The sequence below is a fragment of the Pongo pygmaeus genome, chromosome 10 (genome assembly GCF_028885625.2).
Source record: "Pongo pygmaeus isolate AG05252 chromosome 10, NHGRI_mPonPyg2-v2.0_pri, whole genome shotgun sequence".
Taxonomy (NCBI): Eukaryota; Metazoa; Chordata; class Mammalia; order Primates; family Hominidae; genus Pongo; species Pongo pygmaeus.
In genome coordinates, this window is record NC_072383.2 from 8,386,216 (window position 1) to 8,405,557 (window position 19,342).

The window sequence follows — 19,342 nt, forward strand, 5'->3', positions numbered from 1 at the left end:
GGGGAACAATGAGGCATGTGACAGAGTTCCTGCTCTGAACTGTAGCTTTTACATTTTAATATGATGGATATTGAAAAGATATGTAAATCTAGGCGTGAGCCACCGCGCCCGGCCAAGAGAAATTTTAAGTCTCCTAAAACATTAATGATAAACTGCATTTTATTCTTCAAAACAATTGTATGTTTTATTCTTCAAACTAAGTATTTATGGCAAATACACAGATGTGGGTTCAAATCCTTGTAGCTACTTACTCGTGTGTGTGTGTTTGCATATACATTTTAAAATTAGATTCTTTTCTTTTTAGTAAAAGCTAAAAGCAAGTAAATAGAAAAGAATATTGGGACATCTCACCAACTGGAGGCTGCAGCATTAAGGTATCTCAGTTCTTCTTGGTGGGCTCAGTGGAGCTTCTGTAAAGGAGGCATGCCTGCATGCTCATCTCCTTGAGGATAGTCCTGTTGAGTTAACAGGTTGAGGTAAGCCTTGTTAAATTTACCACTAGAGGTTCACACACCCAAAAGTGGTAAATAGACCACTCCAGCACCCTGGAACATTGCCAGTTTCATGGATTTGTGTGACACTCAAGCTGTGATAGATGCATCAACATTGTGTATACCTCTGTTCATGTATTCTGAGAGTGATAAATTATTTACTTAAAAGAAAAAGATATGTAAATCTATAAACAGATAAAATAAACAAATATAAGCAAGGTCTGAGATACCAAAGTTTTCTTTCTTGGATTGGATATATAGAAGAGCGAGTATATTCAGGAGGATTGGAGAGAATTGACATTAAGTGAGTCAGAATCATGATGCCAGTTTTAATCTTAAAACACATGAGAGAGAATAAGGGTGACATAACAGGGTTAAGCTGCTCTGTGAGAGGGTTGTGTTCTGAAGGATTTTAAGAACGTGAAGCTCTTTAGCTTGACAGACATAATGAAGTCTAAGGGAACTAATTCTCCTTCCTCTTTTCCAGTGACTCGTCAAAAATCTGTGTAATGGAAAATTGCAAGGGGTTTTTCCTGATCTACTTTGAAATGCAATTCCGCTTAAAGGTATCATTTTGCCATGAGTAATCAGACTTCCTGTTCTAATGTCTACATTCCTATTCAGCTTGTTCTCTGTTATGAATTCCATGTAAGTCTTGCTGCTTCAACTGGAGACCCTAAATAAGCATTTCAAACTTAATAGGCTGAAATGACACTGTAGTCTGAATTCTAAGTAAATTATGAAATAGACAAAAGAATCAGAAAGCAATCTCAACACTCACTTTATTACTGGTAAAGCTGTACTGAAACATGTGAATTGGATTTAAAGCCAAAAAGCGTTTCCTACTATGCCTAAACCCAAGTCTAAAATAGAAACCCTTTTTGGGAGAATTGTACAGGCTGCCTGAGGGGGAAAAAAATCCTTCCTCTCACTTCCTTGAGAAAAGCAACACTTGAATACTGGCCTTTGATTAATTAATTCTCTCCAGTGGAAATAATGAGAACATTTGACCCTAATAAAGTGTTTTGGATATTGTGAGAAATGAAGAAATAGGAAACATGTTGGGCTTGTTAGTGGAAGTTCCTTCTGGGTGAATTAGAGTATAGGGAGAAGAGAAAATGGTTTCTATCATGCTCATTGCCTTCTTTTTGAATCAGTTGAAGTAAAATTTGTATACCACAAAATATATCCATTTAAGTAAACATTTCAATGAGTTTGACAAGTTTTTATACTTGTAAACTGTGAAATGTTGACCTAAAAGGAAGGGGCTGAGACACAAATTATAATTAGAGTTTTCTTGAGCCAAAGTGAGGGCAGAAGCCAGGAATAACAGACCCAAGTACTCTTGGCTGTTAAGCTTCCTCTGGCCTTTGTTACAGGCAGGTTTTTAAAGGCAAAAGAGGGAGATAGGGAGTGGGTTGGTACAAAACTGTTTGTCAGAAATTCTCATTGGTTCACAGAAATAACACTAATTAGTGATTGGCTATAAATCATTAACTATAGATCATGGATTATACTGTCCAGTGTGACATCATTAAGTTAATTTGTAATCACTCCTGGCAATAGCAAGCAGTTTTAAGACATGAATACATAGCTCAAAGAAAGGGAGTAGGATGTGATTGCTCTCATTTTAATGTTTCTCTAGGCCTGATAATTTAAAAGGACCCTCATTTCTCAGATAATTTTTCTTTCTTTTTAAAAATGCAATCAAGTTGAACATTTTTATTACCTGCAAAGTTCTCTAAACCCCTTCTTAGTCAATCCTGCTTCCACCCAACCCCAAACAACCATTGATCTGTTCTAAATGTGGATTATATTTTTGTTTTCTAGAGTTTCATACAAACAAAACTATACAGTATGTTCTCTTTTGTGTCTGGCTTCTTTTGTTTAGCATACTGTTTTTGAGATTTATCTATATTCTTTTTACTGCCAGTAGTTAATTTCCTTCTACTAGTGAGTAGTATTTCATTGTATAAATGCAACATACGTATAAATATCTATACATTTTCCTATTGATGGAAATTTGTTTTTTTCCTGGATTTGGCCTTTAAGAAAATCTGTTATAAATATTTATGTGGAAGTATTTTTGTAAATATTTTTTCCCTTCTGTTGAATAAGTTTCTAGAAATAAAATTGATGAGTCAAATGGTAATTGCAAGTGTATCTTTATAAATATGCCAAACATCTGATGAAATGTCTTGGGTTTTTCTTTACTTTTTTTCCCTGGATATGCTATATTTCCTTTCTCTGACTACTTTTAAGATTTTTCACTATTGATTTTTATTTTTTAAAATTTTCCATAGGTTACTGGGGTACAGGTAGTATTTGGGTACATGAGTAAGTTCTTTCAGGGTGATTTGTGAGATTTTGGTGCACCCATCTCCCGAGCAGTGTACACTGCAACCTATCTGTAGACTTTTATCCTTTGTCCCCCCCACCCTTCCCTCCAAATACCCAAAGTCCATTGTATCATTCTTATGCCTTGTGTCCTCCTGGCTTAGCTCCCACATATCAGTGAGCACATATGATGTTTAGTTTTCCATTCCTGAGTTACTTCACTTAGAATAATAGTCTCCAGTCTCATCCACATCCCTGCAAATGCTATTATTTCGTTCATTTTTATGGCTGAGTAGTATTCCATGGTATAAATATATATACAACATTTTCTTTATCCACTTGTTGATTGACAGGCATTTGGGCTGGTTCCATGATTTTGCAATTATGAATTGTGCTGCTATTAACATGCATGTGCAAGTATCTTTTTTGTATGATGACTTCTTTTTCTCTGGGTGGATACCCAGTAGTGAGATTGCTGGATCAAATTATAGTTCTACTTTTAGTTCTTTAAGGAATCTTCACACTTTTTTCCATAGTGACTGTACATTCCCACCAGCAGTGTAGAAGTATTCCCTGATCACCACATCCATGTCAACATCTACTGTTTTTTGACTTTTTCTTTATGGCCATTCTTTCAGGAGTAAGGTCATATCACATTGTGGTTTTGATTTGCATTTCCCTGATCATTAGTGATGTTGACGATTTTTTTTCATGTTTGTTGGCCATTTGTATATCTTCTTTTGAGAATTGTCTATTCGTGTCTTTAGCCCACTTTTTGGTGGGATAGTTTGTTCTTTTCTTTTTTGTTTGTTCTTTTCTTACTGATTTGTTTGAGTTTGTTGTAGATTCTGGATATTAGTCCTTTGTTGGATGTATAGATTGTGAAGATTTTTTCCCAGTCTCCGGGCTGTTTACTCTACTGACTGTTCCTTTTGCCATGCATAAGTTCTTTAGTTTAATTAAGTCCCAGCTATTTATCTTTGTTTTTATTGCATTCGCTTTTGGGTTCTTGGTCATGAAATCCTTGCCTAAGCCAATGTCTAGAAGGGTTTTTTAATGTTATTTTCTAGAATTTTTATGGTTTCAGGTCTTAGATTTAAGTCTGTAATACATCTTGAGTTGATTTTTGTATAAAGTGAAAGATGGGGATCTAGTTTCATTCTCCTACATGTGGCTAGCCAATTATGCCAGCACCGTTTGTTGAAAAGGGTGTTCTTTCCCCACTTTATGTTTTTGTTTGCTTTGTTGAAGATCAGTTGACTGTAAGTATTTGGCTTTATTTCTGGGTTCTGTATTCTGTTCCATTGGTCTATGTGCCTGTTTTTACACCAGTACCGTGCTGTTTTGGTGACTATGACCTTATAATATAGTTTGAAATCAGGTAGTATGATGCCTCCAGATTTGTTCTTTTTGCTTAGTCTTAGTTTAACTATGCAGGCTCCTTTTTGGTTTCATCTGAATTTTAGAATTGTTTTTCTAATTCTATGGAGAATGATGATGGTATTTGATGGGTGTCGTGTTGAATTTTTAGATTGCTCTTGGCAATATGGTCATTTTGACAATATTGATTCTACCCATCCATGAGCATGGGATGTGTTTCCATTTGTTTGTATCATCCATAATTTCTTTCAGCAGTGTTTTATAGTTTTCTTTGTAGAGGCCTTTTGCCTCCTTGGTTAGGCATATTTCTAAGTATTTTATTTTTTTTGCAGCTGTTGTAAAAGAGGTTAAGTTCTTGATTTGGTTCTCCACTTGGTCACTGTTGGTGTAGAGAAGAGCTACGGATTTTTGTACCTTAATCTTATATCTAGAAGCTTTGCTAAATTCTTCTATCAGTTCTAGGAGCTTTCTGGAGGAGTCGTCAGGGTTTTCGAGATAAATGACCATATTATCAGCAAACAGTGACAGCTGACTTCCTCTTTACTGATTTGGATGCCCTTTATTTCTTTCTCTTTTCTGATTGCTCTGGCTAGGACTTCCAGTACCATGTTGAAGAGGAGTACTGAGAGTGTGCATCCTTGTCTTGTTCCAGTTCTCAGAGGGAATGCTTTCAAGTTTTCCTCATTCAGTATTTTGTTGGCTGTGGGTTTGTCATAGATGGCTTTTATTACATTGAGGTATGTCCCCTGTATGCCGATTTTGCTGAGAGTTTTAATCATAAATTGATGCTGGATTTTGTCAAATGCTTTTTCTGCATCTATTGAGATGATCATGTGATTTTTGTTTCTAATTCTGTTTATGTGGTATATCACATTTATTGAATGGCATATGTTAAACCATCCCTGCATCTCTGGTATGAAACCCATTTGATCATGGTTGGATTCAGTTAGCTAGTATTTTGTTAAGGATTTTAGCATCTATGTTCTTCAGGGATACAGGTCTGTAGTTTTCTTTTTTGGTTAAGTTCTTTCTTGGTATTGGTAATAGGGTGGTGCTGGCTTCATAGAATAAACTAGGAAGGGTTCCCTCTTTCTTTATCCTGTGGAATAGTGTCAAAAGGATTGGTACCAGTTCTTTTTTGAATGTCTGGTAGAATTCTTCTGTGAATTCATCTGGACTTTTTTTTGTTAATAATTTTTTAAATTACTATTTCAGTCTTGCTGCTTGTTATTGGTCTTTCAGGGTATCTAATTCTTCCTGATTTAAGCTTGGAGGGTTGTATTTTTCTAGGAATTTATCCGTCTCTTCTAGGTTTTCTAGTTTATGTGCGTAAAGGTGTTCATAGTAGCCTTGAATGATCAGTGGTGTCAGTTGTAATATCTCCTGTTCCAATTACCGGAAATGCAACAGGTAGAAAGGTTAAAACATCTATTAGTAACTGCCCCTGTCCTAGCTTTACCCTCCTTCGAGCAGCCATTCTATCTTTTTGTCAAAGTAAACAAGGAAGTAGCCTCAGGAGTACTTACCCAAAAGCATGGAGGCCACCGGCAACCCATAGCCTTCCTATAAAAAATCCTTGACCCAGTAACCTGTGGATGGCCCGAATGCATTCAATCTGTAGCGGCAACTGCTTTGCTTACAGAAGAAAGTAGAAAAATAACTTTTGGAGGAAACTCCATTGTGAGCACATCAGGTCGGAACTATCGTAAGTCAGAAGGCAGAAAGGTAGCTTACTGAATCAAGAATTTTAAAATATGAGGCTATCTTGTTAGAAAAAGTTGATTTAGCCCTAACCACTGATGATTCACTTAACCCTGCTGCCTTCTTAACAGGAAATTGAAACCCAGAAAAAAACCTATGCCCCAAGACCAGAAGAACTTGGGCATAGATGTTTAGATAAACTCCCTTTCAAACCAGAAGACACCTTTTTGTAGATGGTTGTTCTCAAGTAATAAAAGAGAAAAGGCATAACAGGTACTCAGTAGTAGATGGAGACACCCTACCTAATGACTGGTCTGGGCAAACATGTGAGTTGTTTGCACTAAATCAAGTCTTAAAATTTCTGCAAAACCAGAAAGGGACGATTTGTACTGACTCCAAGTATGCCTTTGGAGTAGTCCACACCTTTCAGAAAATTTGGGCAGAGCGAGGCCTCATTAACAGTGAAAGCTGAAACTTAGTCCATAGAGACTTGATAATCCGAGTACTAGAGAACTTACAGCTGCCAGAAGAGATAGCAGTTGTTCATGTTCCAGGTCACTAGAAGAATCTTTCCTTCGAGAACTGAGGGAATAATCTAGCTGACCAAGTAGCCAAACAAGCTGCCTCTTCTCAAGCAGCACCCATTTTCCACCTAACCCCTTATCTTCCCCCTCCAGCTGCCGTCCCTATCTTCTCCCCAAGAGGGCAAGAAAATTTAAAAGAAGTAGGAGTCAAAGAAAGCCAGGAGGGAAAATGGGTGCTACCAGACAAGAGAGAAATGCTGTCTAAGCCCCTCACATGAGAGATACTGTCACAGCTACATCAAGGAACTCACTGGGGCCCCCAAGCTATGTGTGATGCAGTCCTTAGAGTTTATGGATGCATAGGAATTTATACCCTTGCTAGACAAGTTGCAGATAGTTGCATAGTGTGCAGAAAAACCAACAAATAAACCCTAAAGAAAATGGGAATACCACATGCCATGGCATCTGCCCTCAGGGAAAGTAAACAGGCCTATTGCCCTGCTGAGAGTCGGAACTGCTCCCTGAAAAGACATAGGCCTTATGAGATGCTTTATGGATTGCCTTATCTACATTCTACTACTGATCTTCCTACATTTGAAACAAAAGATCTGTTTCTTTTTTTTTTTTTTTTTAATACTTTAAGTTCTAGGGTACATGTGCACAACTTGCAGGTTTGTTACATATGTACACATGTGCCATGTTGGTGTGCTGCACCCGTTAACTCATCGTTTAACATTAGGTATATCTCCTAATGCTGTCCCTCCTCCCTCCCCCCCCACCCCACAACAGGCCCCAGTGTGTGATGTTCCCCTTCCTGTGTCCATGTGTTCTCATTGTTCAATTCCCACCTATGAGTGAGAACATGCGGTGTTTTGTTTTTTGTCCTTGTGATAGTTTGCTGAGAATGATGGTTTCCAGCTTCATCCATGTCCCTACAAAGGACATGAACTCATCATTTTTTATGGCTGCATAGTATTCCATGGTGTATATGTACCACATTTTCTTAATCCAGTCTATCATTGCTGGACATTTGGGTTGGTTCCAAGTCTTTGCTATTGTGAATAGTGCCACAATAAACATACGTGTGCATGTGTCTTTATAGCAGCATGATTTATAATCCTTTGGGTATATACCCAGTAATGGGATGGCTGGGTCAAATGGTATTTCTAGTTCTAGATCCCTGAGGAATCGCCACACTGACTTCCACAGTGGTTGAACTAGTTTACAGTCCCACTAACAGTGTAAAAGTGTTCCTATTTCTCCACATCCTCTCCAGCATCTGGTGTTTCCTGACTTTTTAATGATCGCCATTCTAACTGGTGTGAGATGGTATCTCATTGTGGTTTTGATTTACATTTCTCTGATGGCCAGTGATGATGAGCATTTTTTCATGTGTCTTTTGGCTGCATAAATGTCTTCTTTTGAGAAGTGTCTGTTCATATCCTTCACCCACTTTTTGATGGGGTTGTTTTTTCTTGTAAATTTGTTTGAGTTCATTGTAGATTCTGGATATTAGCCCTTTGTCAGATGAGTAGATTGCAAAAATTTTCTCCCATTCTGTATGTTGCCTGTTCACTCTGATGGTAGTTTCTTTTGCTGTGCAGAAGCTCTTGAGTTTAATTAGATCCCATTTGTCAATTTTGGCTTTTGTTGCCATTGCTTTTGGTGTTTAGACATGAAGTCCTTGCCCATGCCCCTATGTCCTGAATGGTATTGCCGAGGTTTTCTTCTAGGGTTTTTATGGTTTTAGGTCTAATGTTTAAGTCTTTAATCCATCTTGAATTAATTTTTGTATAAGGTGTAAGGAAGGGATCCAGTTTCAGCTTTCTACATACGGCTAGCCAGTTTTCCCAGCACCATTTATTAGAGACTCCTTTCCCCATTGCTTGTTTTTGTCAGGTTTGTCAAAGATCAGATAGTTGTCGATATGCGGCATTATTTCTGAGGGCTCTGTTCTGTTCCATTAGTCTATATCTCTGTTTTGGTAGCAGTACCATGCTGTTTTTGTTACTGTAGCCTTGTAGTATAGTTTGAAGTCAGGTAGCGTGATGCCTCCAGCTTTGTTCTTTTGGCTTAAGATTGACTTGGCAATGCGGGCTCTTTTTTGGTTCCATATGAACTTGAAAGTATTTTTTTCCAATTCTGTGAAGAAAGTCATTGGTAGCTTGATGGGGATGGCCTTGAATCTATAAATTACCTTGGGCAGTATGGCCATTTTCATAATATTGATTCTTCCTACCCATGAGCATGGAATGTTCTTCCATTTGTTTGTATCCTCTTTTATTTCCTTGAGCAGTGGTTTGTAGTTCTCCTTGAAGAGGTCCTTCACGTCCCTTGTAAGTTGGATTCCTAGGTATTTTATTCTCTTTGAAGCAATTGTGAATGGGAGTTCACTCATGATTTGGCTCTCTGTTTGTCTGTTATTGGTGTATAAGAATGCCTGTGATTTTTGCACATTGATTTTGTACCCTGAGACTTTGCTGAAGTTGCCTATCAGCTTAAGGAGATTTTGGGCTGAGACGATGGGGTTTTCTAAATATACAATCATGTCGTCTGCAAACAGGGACAATTTGACTTCCTCTTTTCCTAATTGAATACCCTTTATTTCTTTCTCTTGCCTGATTGCCCGGTAAGAACTTCTAATACTATGTTGAATAGGAGTGGTGAGAGAGGGAATCCCTGTCTTGTGCCAGTTTTCAAAGGGAATGCTTCCAATTTTTGACCATTCAGTATGATATTGGCTGTGGGTTTGTCATAGATAGCTCTTATTATTTTGAGATATGTCCCATCAATACCTAATTTATTGAGAGCTTTTAGCATGAAGCGTTGTTGAATTTTGTTGAAGGCCTTTTCTGCATCTATTGAGATAATCATTTGGTTTTTGTTGTTAGTTCTGTTTATATGCTGGATTACATTTATTGATTTTCGTATGTTGAACCAGCCTTGCATCCCAGGGATGAAGCCCACTTGATCATGGTGGATAAGCTTTTTGATGTGCTGCTGGATTCGTTTTGCCGGTATTTTATTGAGGATTTTTGCATCCATGTTCATCAGGGATATTGGTCTAAAATTCTCTTCCTTTGTTGTGTCTCTGCCAGGCTTTGGTATCAGGATACTGCTGGCCTCATAAGATGAGTTAGGGAGGATTCCCTCTTTTTCTATTGATTGGAATAGTTTCAGAAAGATGGTACCAGCTCCTCTTTGCACCTCTGGTAGAATTTGACTGTGAATCCATCTGGTCCTGGACTTTTTTTGGTTGGTAAGCTATTAATTATTGCCTCAATTTCAGCTCCTGTTATTGGTCTATTCAGAGATTCAACTTCTTCCTGGTTTAGTCTTGGGAGGGTGTATGTGTCCAGGAATTTATCCATTTCTTCTAGATTTTCTAGTTTATTTGCGCAGAGGTGTTTATAGTATTCTCTGATGGTAGTTTGTATTTCTGTGGGATTGGTGGTGATATCCCTTTTATCATTTTTTATTGCGTCTATTTGATTCTTTCATTTCTTCTTTATTAGTCTTGCTAGCATTCTATCAATTTTGTTGATCTTTTCAAAAAACCAGCTCCTGGATTCATTAATTTTTTGAAGGGTTTTTTGTGTCTCTATTTCCTTCAGTTCTGCTCTGATCTTAGTTATTTCTTGCCTTCTGCTACCTTTTGAATGTGTTTGCTCTTGCTTCTCTAGTTTTTTTAATTGTGATGTTCAGGTGTCAATTTTCGATCTTTCCTGCTTTCTCTTGTGGGCATTTAGTGCTATAAATTTCCCTCTACACACTGCTTTGAATGTGTCCCAGAGATTCTGGTATGTTGTGTCTTGGTTCTCATTGGTTTCAAAGAACATCTTTATTTCTGCCTTCATTTCGTTATGTACCCAGTATTCATTCAGGAGCAGGTTGTTCCATTTCCATGTAATTGAGCAGTTTTGAGTGAGTTTCTTTTTTTTTCTTTTCTTTTTTTTTTTTTTTGAGATGGAGTCTCGCTTTTTCGCCCAGGCCGGACTGCAGTGGCGCTATCTTGGCTCACTTCAAGCTCCGCCTCCTGGGTTCATGCCATTCTCCTGCCTCAGCCTCCCGAGTAGCTGGGACTATAGGTGCCTGCCACCGCGCCCAGCTAATTTTTTTTTTGTATTTTTAGTAGAGACAGGGTTTCACCGTGTTAGCCAGGATGGTCTCGATCCCCTGACCTCGTGATCCGCCCGCCCCGGCCTCCCAAAGTGCTGGGATTACAGGTGTGAGCCACCGCGCCCGGCTTGAGTGAGTTTCTTAATCCTGAGTTCTAGTTTGATTGCACTGTGGTCTGAGAGATAGTTTGCTATAATTTCTGTTCTTTTACATTTGCTGAGGAGTTCTTCACTTCCAACTATGTGGTCAATTTTGGAATAGGTGTGGTATGATGCTGAAAAGAATGTATATTCTGTTGATTTGTGGTTAAGAGTTCTGTAGATGTCTATTAGGTCTGCTTGGTGCAGAGCTGAGTTCAATTCGTGGGTATCCTTGTTAACTTTCTGTCTCGTTGATCTGTCTAATGTTGATAGTGGGGTGTGAAAGTCTCCCATTATTATTGTGTGGGAGTCTAAGTCTCTTTGTAGGTCTCTAAGGACTTGCTTTATGAATCTGGGTGCTCCTGTATTGGGTGCATATATATTTAGGAGAGTTACCTCTTCTAGTTGAACTGATCTCTTTACCATTATGCAATGGCCTTCTTTGTCTCTTTTAATCTTTGTTGGTTTTAAGTCTGTTTTATCAGAGACTAGGATTGCAACCCCTGCTTTTTTTTTTTTTTTTGCTTTCCTTTCGTGTGGTAGATCTTCCTCCATCCCCTTATTTTGAGCCTATGTGTGTCTCTGCACGTGAGATGGGTCTCTTGAATAGAGCACACTGATGAGTGTTGACTCTATATCCAATTTGCCAGTCTGTGTGTTTTAACAGGGGCATTTAGCCCATTGACATTTAAGGTTAATATTGTTATTTGTGAATTTGATACTGTCATTATGATGTTAGCTGGTTATTTTGCCCGTTAGTTGATGCAGTTTCTTCCTAGCATTGATGGTCTTTACAGCCATCTTTTCTTCTTTATTAGAAAGAAGCCACTATTTCTATTTTATTAGTCTTGCTATTTCTTCTTTACTAGTCTTGCTAGCGGTCTGCAGCCCCTAGTGGCTGGTACTGGTTGTTCCTTTCCATGTTTAGGGCTTCCTTTAGGTGCTCTAATAAGGCAGGCCTGGTGGTGTTTAATAATTAATAATATTATTACTCCTAATACCGCAGGGGGTGTACACCTACCTGTGATATTGTTCCTAATATCCAGGGATGGAGAGCATGATATTAGTTTTAATATCACAGTAGGTGTACACTCACCCTGTGACACTGATCCTAATATCCAGCAGGTAGAGTATGATATGACTGCCAACATAGCAATGAATGTACAGCCACCGGTGATATTGCTCCTAATATTCACAGAAGAACCATATGATATTACTCCCAATGTGGCAGGGAGTGTACACCTCTTCTGTGATATTGTTCCTAGTAACCCGAGGGGGAGGGGATGATAATAATTCCAGCATCGCAGGCTGTGTTCACCCACCCTGTGATGTTGTTATTAATATCCTGAAAGGGAGGGGATGATATTACTCACCATAATAGATAGATATTACTCCCCATAATAGAGCAGGAGGTGTACACCCACCCTGTGATATTCTTCCTAATATTCAGAGGCCGAGAAGTTGATATTACTCCCAATATCACAGGAAGTGTACACCCCCATGTGAGATGGTCCTTCGTAATATTCCAAGGCCGAGGGGGTGATATGACTACATATATCGCAGAAAGTGTACACCCCCCAGGGATATTGTTCCCATGATCCTGGAAGGAAGAGGATGATATTACTTTAAATATCACAGAAGGTGGACACGCCCCCACTGATATTGTTTCTAATTGCAACGTGGGAGAGGAGGATATGACACCCAATATCGCAGGGAGTAGAAACACCACTGTGATACTGTTCTTAATATTCAGGGAGGAAGAGGATGATGTTACCCCCAATACAGACGGGTGTACACCCTTGGTACCTCTGTACACCGAGGGTGTACACCCATCTCTGAAATAGTTCATAATTTCCAGAGGGGAGATGATATTACTCACAATATGGTAAACAGGCTGTGAGTCCACCGCTGATCCTAAAAACCGGAGGCGGGAAGAGGGGCTGGCTCTTACTCCCCGTATGGCGGGGGGTGCCTCACCCTTCTGCGATGGGGCTCCTAAGGGCCAGGGCGGCAGAGGGGCTGGCTCTTACTGCCCGTATCACGGGGGGTGCCTCACCCCCTTGCAATGGGGGTCCTAAGAGCTAGTGTGGTAGAGTAGGTGGCTCTTACTCCCCTTTGGATCTCGTCACTCAGGGTGGCCACAGTCGCCCGCAGGGATGCTCCACAGGACAGTCCTAAGCGGCCTAAGGGGCTGCCTCAGCTGTTGGTCAGCTACCTCATTTCCTGGTCGGGGAAGCAAGAAATGTAGCAGGACTAGCTGCAGACAAAACCCCTCAGACACCAAGTTGTAGAAGGAAGGGCTTTATTGAGCTGGGAGCACCGGCAAGCTAGTGCCTCAAAATCCAAGCTTCCTGAATGCACTATTTCTGTCCCTTTTAGTGGCTCACAACATTAAAGATTTCACATGAAAGGGTCGTGATTGATTTGTGCAAACAGGTGGTACATGACAGGGGCTGCATGCACCGGTGGTTAGAGAGAAACAGAATAGGGCAGGGAGTTTCACAATGTTCTTCTATACAATGTCTGGAATCTATGAATAACATTGGTTTCCAAGTTATGAGTTGATTTTTAACTGCTGGGTTTAGGCCAGGCAGGCTCAGGCCTGGTTTTGAGCCTGGTGCGGGGCTGCCTGTCTTTAGTTTTACTTCCTTGTTGTTTTTTCTCAAAACAGGTACTGAGTATAAAACAATATAGAACAATATGAGAGGGTCTCTTCTTCCCTAAATACAGAAGCTCATTTCATATTACTACTTCACAAGAAAAAGTGAGTTTAATAAAATAAGTCACTAAAAATCACTAATGTGATTCCAGTTAGATGATATCAAGTGGACAAATGCAGGAGATAGCACCTGAGTGCATTTAGATCCCCTGGATATAAACTGAGGAAGAAATTAAAAGATCTTCTAGTGAGATTTATTTCCATGCACTCACTTTTTTTCTACTGACAATACTATTTTTAAAAACTATAAATCTAATTCAGTGTTTTCAGCTGCAAAGGAGTCACTCAAATACAATATATGCAGTTCTAAAGCCTAGCTTTTTAGTACTTGTATCACAGATTGAGGAAACTGTTGACCAGGAATTATTTGAATAGTGTAACGTTCGCTTTTCCCAGCATTGACAGCAATTTGTTACCAGTAAAAATGTAGCAGACTTACCCCTTTGGTCGACATAGGAAAAATTCTCCAGGGGGTGAGACATACCTTGAGACTTTTTAATCACCATAGACCAGTTCTCCAGCTTGGTATTTTCAGACACCTGGTAAATATTCTTTTTTTATTTTATTTTATTTTATTTTATTTTTATTTTTATTTATTATTATTACACTTTAGGTATATCTCCCAATGCTATCCCTCCCCCCGCCCCCCCCACAACGGTCCCCAGAGTGTGATGTTCCCCTTCCTGTGTCCATGTGTTCTCATTGTTCGCTTCCCACCTATGAGTGAGAATATGCGGTGTTTGGTTTTTTGTTCTTGCGATAGTTTACTGAGAATGATGATTTCCAATTTCATCCATGTCCCTACAAAGGACATGAACTCATCATTTTTTATGGCTGCATAGTATTCCATGGTGTATATGTGCCACATTTTCTTAATCCAGTCTATCATTGTTGGACATTTGGGTTGGTTCCAAGTCTCTGCTATTGTGAATAATGCCGCAATAAACATATGTGTGCATGTGTCTTTATAGCATCATGATTTACAGTCCTTTGGGTATATACCCAGTAATGGGATGGCTGGGTCAAATGGTATTTCTAGTTCTAGATCCCTGAGGAATCACCACACTGACTTCCACAATGGTTGAACTAGTTTACAGTCCCACCAACAGTGTAAAAGTGTTCCTATTTCTCCACATCCTCTCCAGCACCTGTTGTTTCTGGATTTTTTAATGATTGCCATTCTAACTGGTGTGAGACGGTATCTCATTGTGGTTTTGATTTGCATTTCTCTGATGGCCGGTGATGGTGAGCATTTCTTCATGTGTTTTTTGGCTGCATAAATGTCTTCTTTTGAGAAGTGTCTGTTCATATCCTTCGCCCACTTTTTGATGGGGTTGTTTGTTTTTTTCTTGTAAATTTGTTGGAGTTCATTGTAGATTCTGGATATTAGCCCTTTGTCAGATGAGTAGGTTGTGAAAATTTTCTCCCATTTTGTAGGTTGCCTGTTCACTCTGATGGTAGTTTCTTTTGCTGTGCAGAAGCCCTTGAGTTTAATTAGATCTCATTTGTCAATTTTGGCTTTTGTTGCCATTGCTTTTGGTGTTTTAGACATGAAGTCCTTGCCCATGCCTACGTCCTGAATGTTATTGCCGAGGTTTTCTTCTAGGGTTTTTATGGTTTTAGGTCTAACGTTTAAGTCTTTAATCCATCTTGAATTAATTTTTGTATAAGGTGTAAGGAAGGGATCCAGTTTCAGCTTTCTACATATGGCTAGCCAGTTTTCCCAGCACCGTTTATTAAATAGGGAATCCTTTCCCCATTGCTTGTTTTTCTCAGGTTTGTCAAAGATCAGATAGTTGTAGATATGCGGCATTGTTTCTGAGGGCTCTGTTCTGTTCCATTGATCTATATCTGTGTTTTGGTACCAGTACCATGCTGTTTTGGTTACTGTAGCCTTGTAGTATAGTTTGAAGTCAGGTAGTGTGATGCCTCCAGCTTTGTTCTTTTGGCTTAAGACTGACTTGGCAATGCGGGCTCTTTTTTGGTTCCATATGAACTTTAAAGTAGTTTTTTCCAATTCTGTGAAGAAAGTCATTGGTAGCTTGATGGGGATGGTATTGAATCTGTAAATTACCTTGGGCAGTATGGCCATTTTCACGATATTGATTCTTCCTACCCATGAGCATGGAATGTTCTTCCATTTGTTTGTATCCTCTTTTATTTCCTTGAGCAGTGGTTTGTAGTTCTCCTTGAAGAGGTCCTTCACGTCCCTTGTAAGTTGGATTCCTAGGTATTTTATTCTCTTTGAAGCAATTGTGAATGGGAGTTCACTCATGATTTGGCTCTCTGTTTGTCTGTTGTTGGTATATAAGAATGCTTGTGATTTTTGTACATTGATTTTGTATCCTGAGACTTTGCTGAAGTTGCTTATCAGCTTAAGGAGATTTTGGGCTGAGACAATGGGGTGTTCTAGATATACCATCATGTCGTCTGCAAACAGGGACAATTTGACTTCCTCTTTCCCTAATTAAATACCCATTATTTCCTTCTCCTGCCTAATTGCCCTGGCCAGAACTTCCAACACTATGTTGAATAGGAGTGGTGAGAGAGGGCATCCCTGTCTTGTGCCAGTTTTCAAAGGGAGTGCTTCCAGTTTTTGCCCATTCAGTATGATATTGGCTGTGGGTTTTTCATAGATAGCTCGTATTATTTTGAGATACGTCCCATCAATACCTAATTTATTGAGAGTTTTTAGCATGAAGGGTTGTTGAATTTTGTCAAAGGCCTTTTCTGCATCTATTGAGATAATCATGTGGTTTTTGTCTTTGGTTCTGTTTATATGCTGGATTACATTTATTGATTTGCATATATTGAACCAGCCTTGCATCCCAGGGATGAAGCCCACTTGATCATGGTGGATAAGCTTTTTGATGTGCTGCTGGATTTGGTCTGCCAGTATTTTATTGAGGATTTTTGCATCAATGTTCATCAAGGATATTGGTCTAAAATTCTCTTTTTTGGTTGTATGTCTGCCAGGCTTTGGTATCGGGATGATGCTGGACTCATAAAATGAGTTAGGGAGGACTCCCTCTTTTTCTATTAATTGGAATAGTTTCAGAAGGAATGGTACCAGTTCCTCCTTGTACCTCTGGTAGAATTCGGCTGTGAATCCATCTGGTCCTGGACTCTTTTTGGTCAGTGAGCTATTGATTATTGCCACAATTTCAGCTCCTGTTATTGGTCTATTCAGAGATTCAACTTCTTCCTGGTTTAGTCTTGGGAGAGTGTATGTGTCGAGGAATTTATCCATTTCTTCTAGATTTTCTAGTTTATTTGCATAGAGGTGTTTGTAATATTCTCTGATGGTAGTTTGTATTTCTGTGCGATCGGTGGTGATATCCCCTTTATCATTTTTTATTGCATCTATTTGATTCTTCTCTCTTTTTTTCTTTATTAGTCTTGCTAGTGGTCTATCAATTTTGTTGATCCTTTCAAAAAACCAGCTCCTGGATTCATTAATTTTTTGAAGGGTTTTTTGTGTCTCTATTTCCTTCAGTTCTGCTCTGATTTTAGTTATTTCTTGCCTTCTGCTAGCTTTTGATTGTGTTTGCTCTTGCTTCTCTAGTTCTTTTAATTGTGATGTTAGGGTGTCAATTTTTGATCTTTCCTGCTTTCTCTTGTGGGCATTTAGCGCTATAAATTTCCCTCTACACACTGCTTTGAATGCATCCCAGAGATTCTGGTATGTTGTGTCTTGGTTCTCATTGGTTTCAAAGAACATCTTTATTTCTGCCTTCATTTCGTTATGTACCCAGTAGTCATTCAGGAGCAGGTTGTTCAGTTTCCATGTAATTGAGCGGTTTTGAGTGAGATTCTTAATCCTGAGTTCTAGCTTGATTGCACTGTGATCTGAGAGATAGTTTGTTATAATTTCTGTTGTTTTACATTTGCTGAGGAGAGCTTTACTTCCAAGTATGTGGTCAATTTTGGAATAGGTGTGATGTGGTGCTGAAAAGAATGTATATTCTGTTGATTTGAGGTGGAGAGTTCTGTAGATGTCTATTAGGTCTGCTTGGTGCAGAGGTGAGTTCAATTCCTGGGTATCCTTGTTGACTTTCTGTCTCATTGACCTGTCTAATGTTGTTGACAGTGGGGTGTTAAAGTCTCCCTTTATTAATATGTGAGAGTGTAAGTCTCTGTGTAGGTCACTCAGGACTTGCTTTGTGAATTCGGGTGCTCCTGTATTGGGTGCATATATATTTAGGATAGTTAGCTCTTCTTGTTGAATTGATCCCTTTACCATTATGTAATGGCCTTCTTTGTCTCTTTTGATCTTTGTTGGTTTAAAGTCTATTTTATCAGAGACTAGGATTGCAACCCCTGCCTTTTTTTGCTTTCCTTTTGCTTGGTAGATCTTCCTCCATCCTTTGATTTTGAGCCTATGTGTGTCTCTGCACGTGAGATGGGTTTCCTGAATACAGCACACTGATGGGTCTTCACTCTTTATCCAATTTGCCAGTCTGTGTCTTTTAATTGGAGCATTTAGTCCATTTACATTTAAAGTTAATATTGTTAAGTGTGAATTTGATCCTGTCATTATGATGTTAGCTGGTTATTTTGCTCGTTAGTTGATGCAGTTTCTTCCTAGTCTCGATGGTCTTTACATTCTGGCATGATTTTGCAGCGGCTGGTACCGGTTGTGCCTTTCTATGTTTAGTGCTTCCTTCAGGAGCTCTTTTAGGGCAGCCTGGTGGTGACAAAATCTCTCAGCATTTGCTTGTCTGTAAAGTATTTTATTTCTCCTTCACTTATGAAGCTTAGTTTGGCTGGATATGAAATTCTGGGTCGAAAATTCTTTTCTTTAAGGATGTTGAATATTGGCCCCCACTCTCTTCTGGCTTGTAGAGTTTCTGCTGAGAGATCCACTGTTAGTCTGATGGGCTTCCCTTTGAGGGGAACCCAACGTTTCTCTCTGGCTGCCCTTAACATTTTTTCCTTCATTTCAACTTTGGTGAATCTGACAATTATGTGTCTTGGAGTTGCTCTTCTCGAGGAGTATCTTTGTGGCGTTCTCTGTATTTCCCGAATCTGAATGTTGGCCTGCCTTGCTAGATTGGGGATGTTCTCCTGGATAATACCCTGCAGTGTTTTCCAACTTGGTTCCATTCTCCCTGTCACTTTCAGGTACACCAATCAGACGTAGATTTGGTCTTTTCACATAGTCCCATATTTCTTGGAGGCTTTGCTCATTTCTTTTTATTCTTTTTTCTCTAAACTTCCCTTCTCACTTCATTTCATTCATTTCATCTTCCATCACTGATACCCTTTCTTCCATTTGATCGCATTGGCTCCTGAGTCTTCTGCATTCTTCACGTAGTTCTCGAGCCTTGGTTTTCAGCTCCATCAGCTCCTTTAAGCACTTCTCTGTATTGGTTATTCTAGTTATACATTCTTCTAAATTTTTTTCAAAGTTTTCAACTTCTTTGCCTTTGGTTTGAATATCCTCCCATAGCTCGGAGTAATTTGATCGTCTGAAGCCTTCTTCTCTCAGCTCGTCAAAGTCATTCTCCGTCCAGCTTTGTTCCGTTGCTGGTGGGGAACTGTGTTCCTTTGGAGGAGGAGAGGTGCTCTGCTTTTTAGAGTTTCCAGTTTTTCTGCTGTGTTTTTTCCCCATCTTTGTGGTTTTATCTACTTTTGGTCTTTGATGATGGTGATGTACACATGGGTTTTTGGTGTGGATGTCCTTTCTGTTTGTTAGTTTTCCTTCTAACAGACAGGACCCTCAGCTGCATGTCTGTTGGAGTACCTGGCCGGCCGTGTGAGGTATCAGTCTGCCCCTGCTGGGGGGTGCCTCCCAGTTAGGCTGCTCGGGGGTCAGGGGTCAGGGACCCACTTGAGGAGGCAATCTGCCCGTTCTCAGATCTCCAGCTGCGTGCTGGGAGAACCACTGCTCTCCTCACAGCTGTCAGACAGGGACATTTAAGTCTGCAG

General features: G+C 39.5%; 1 protein-coding gene across 1 annotated transcript in view; it reads left to right on the top strand.

Annotated features, from left to right (window-relative positions):
- Positions 1 to 304: 304 nt before the first annotated feature.
- LOC129009591 (C-type lectin domain family 6 member A) overlaps positions 305 to 19,342 on the top strand; it is a 49,526-nt gene continuing 30,488 nt past the window's right edge. The window contains exons 1-2 of the mRNA XM_054442786.2: positions 305 to 374; positions 979 to 1,057. The gene's annotated coding sequence lies outside the window, so the exon portion shown is untranslated. The remainder of the gene's footprint in view (positions 375 to 978; positions 1,058 to 19,342) is intronic.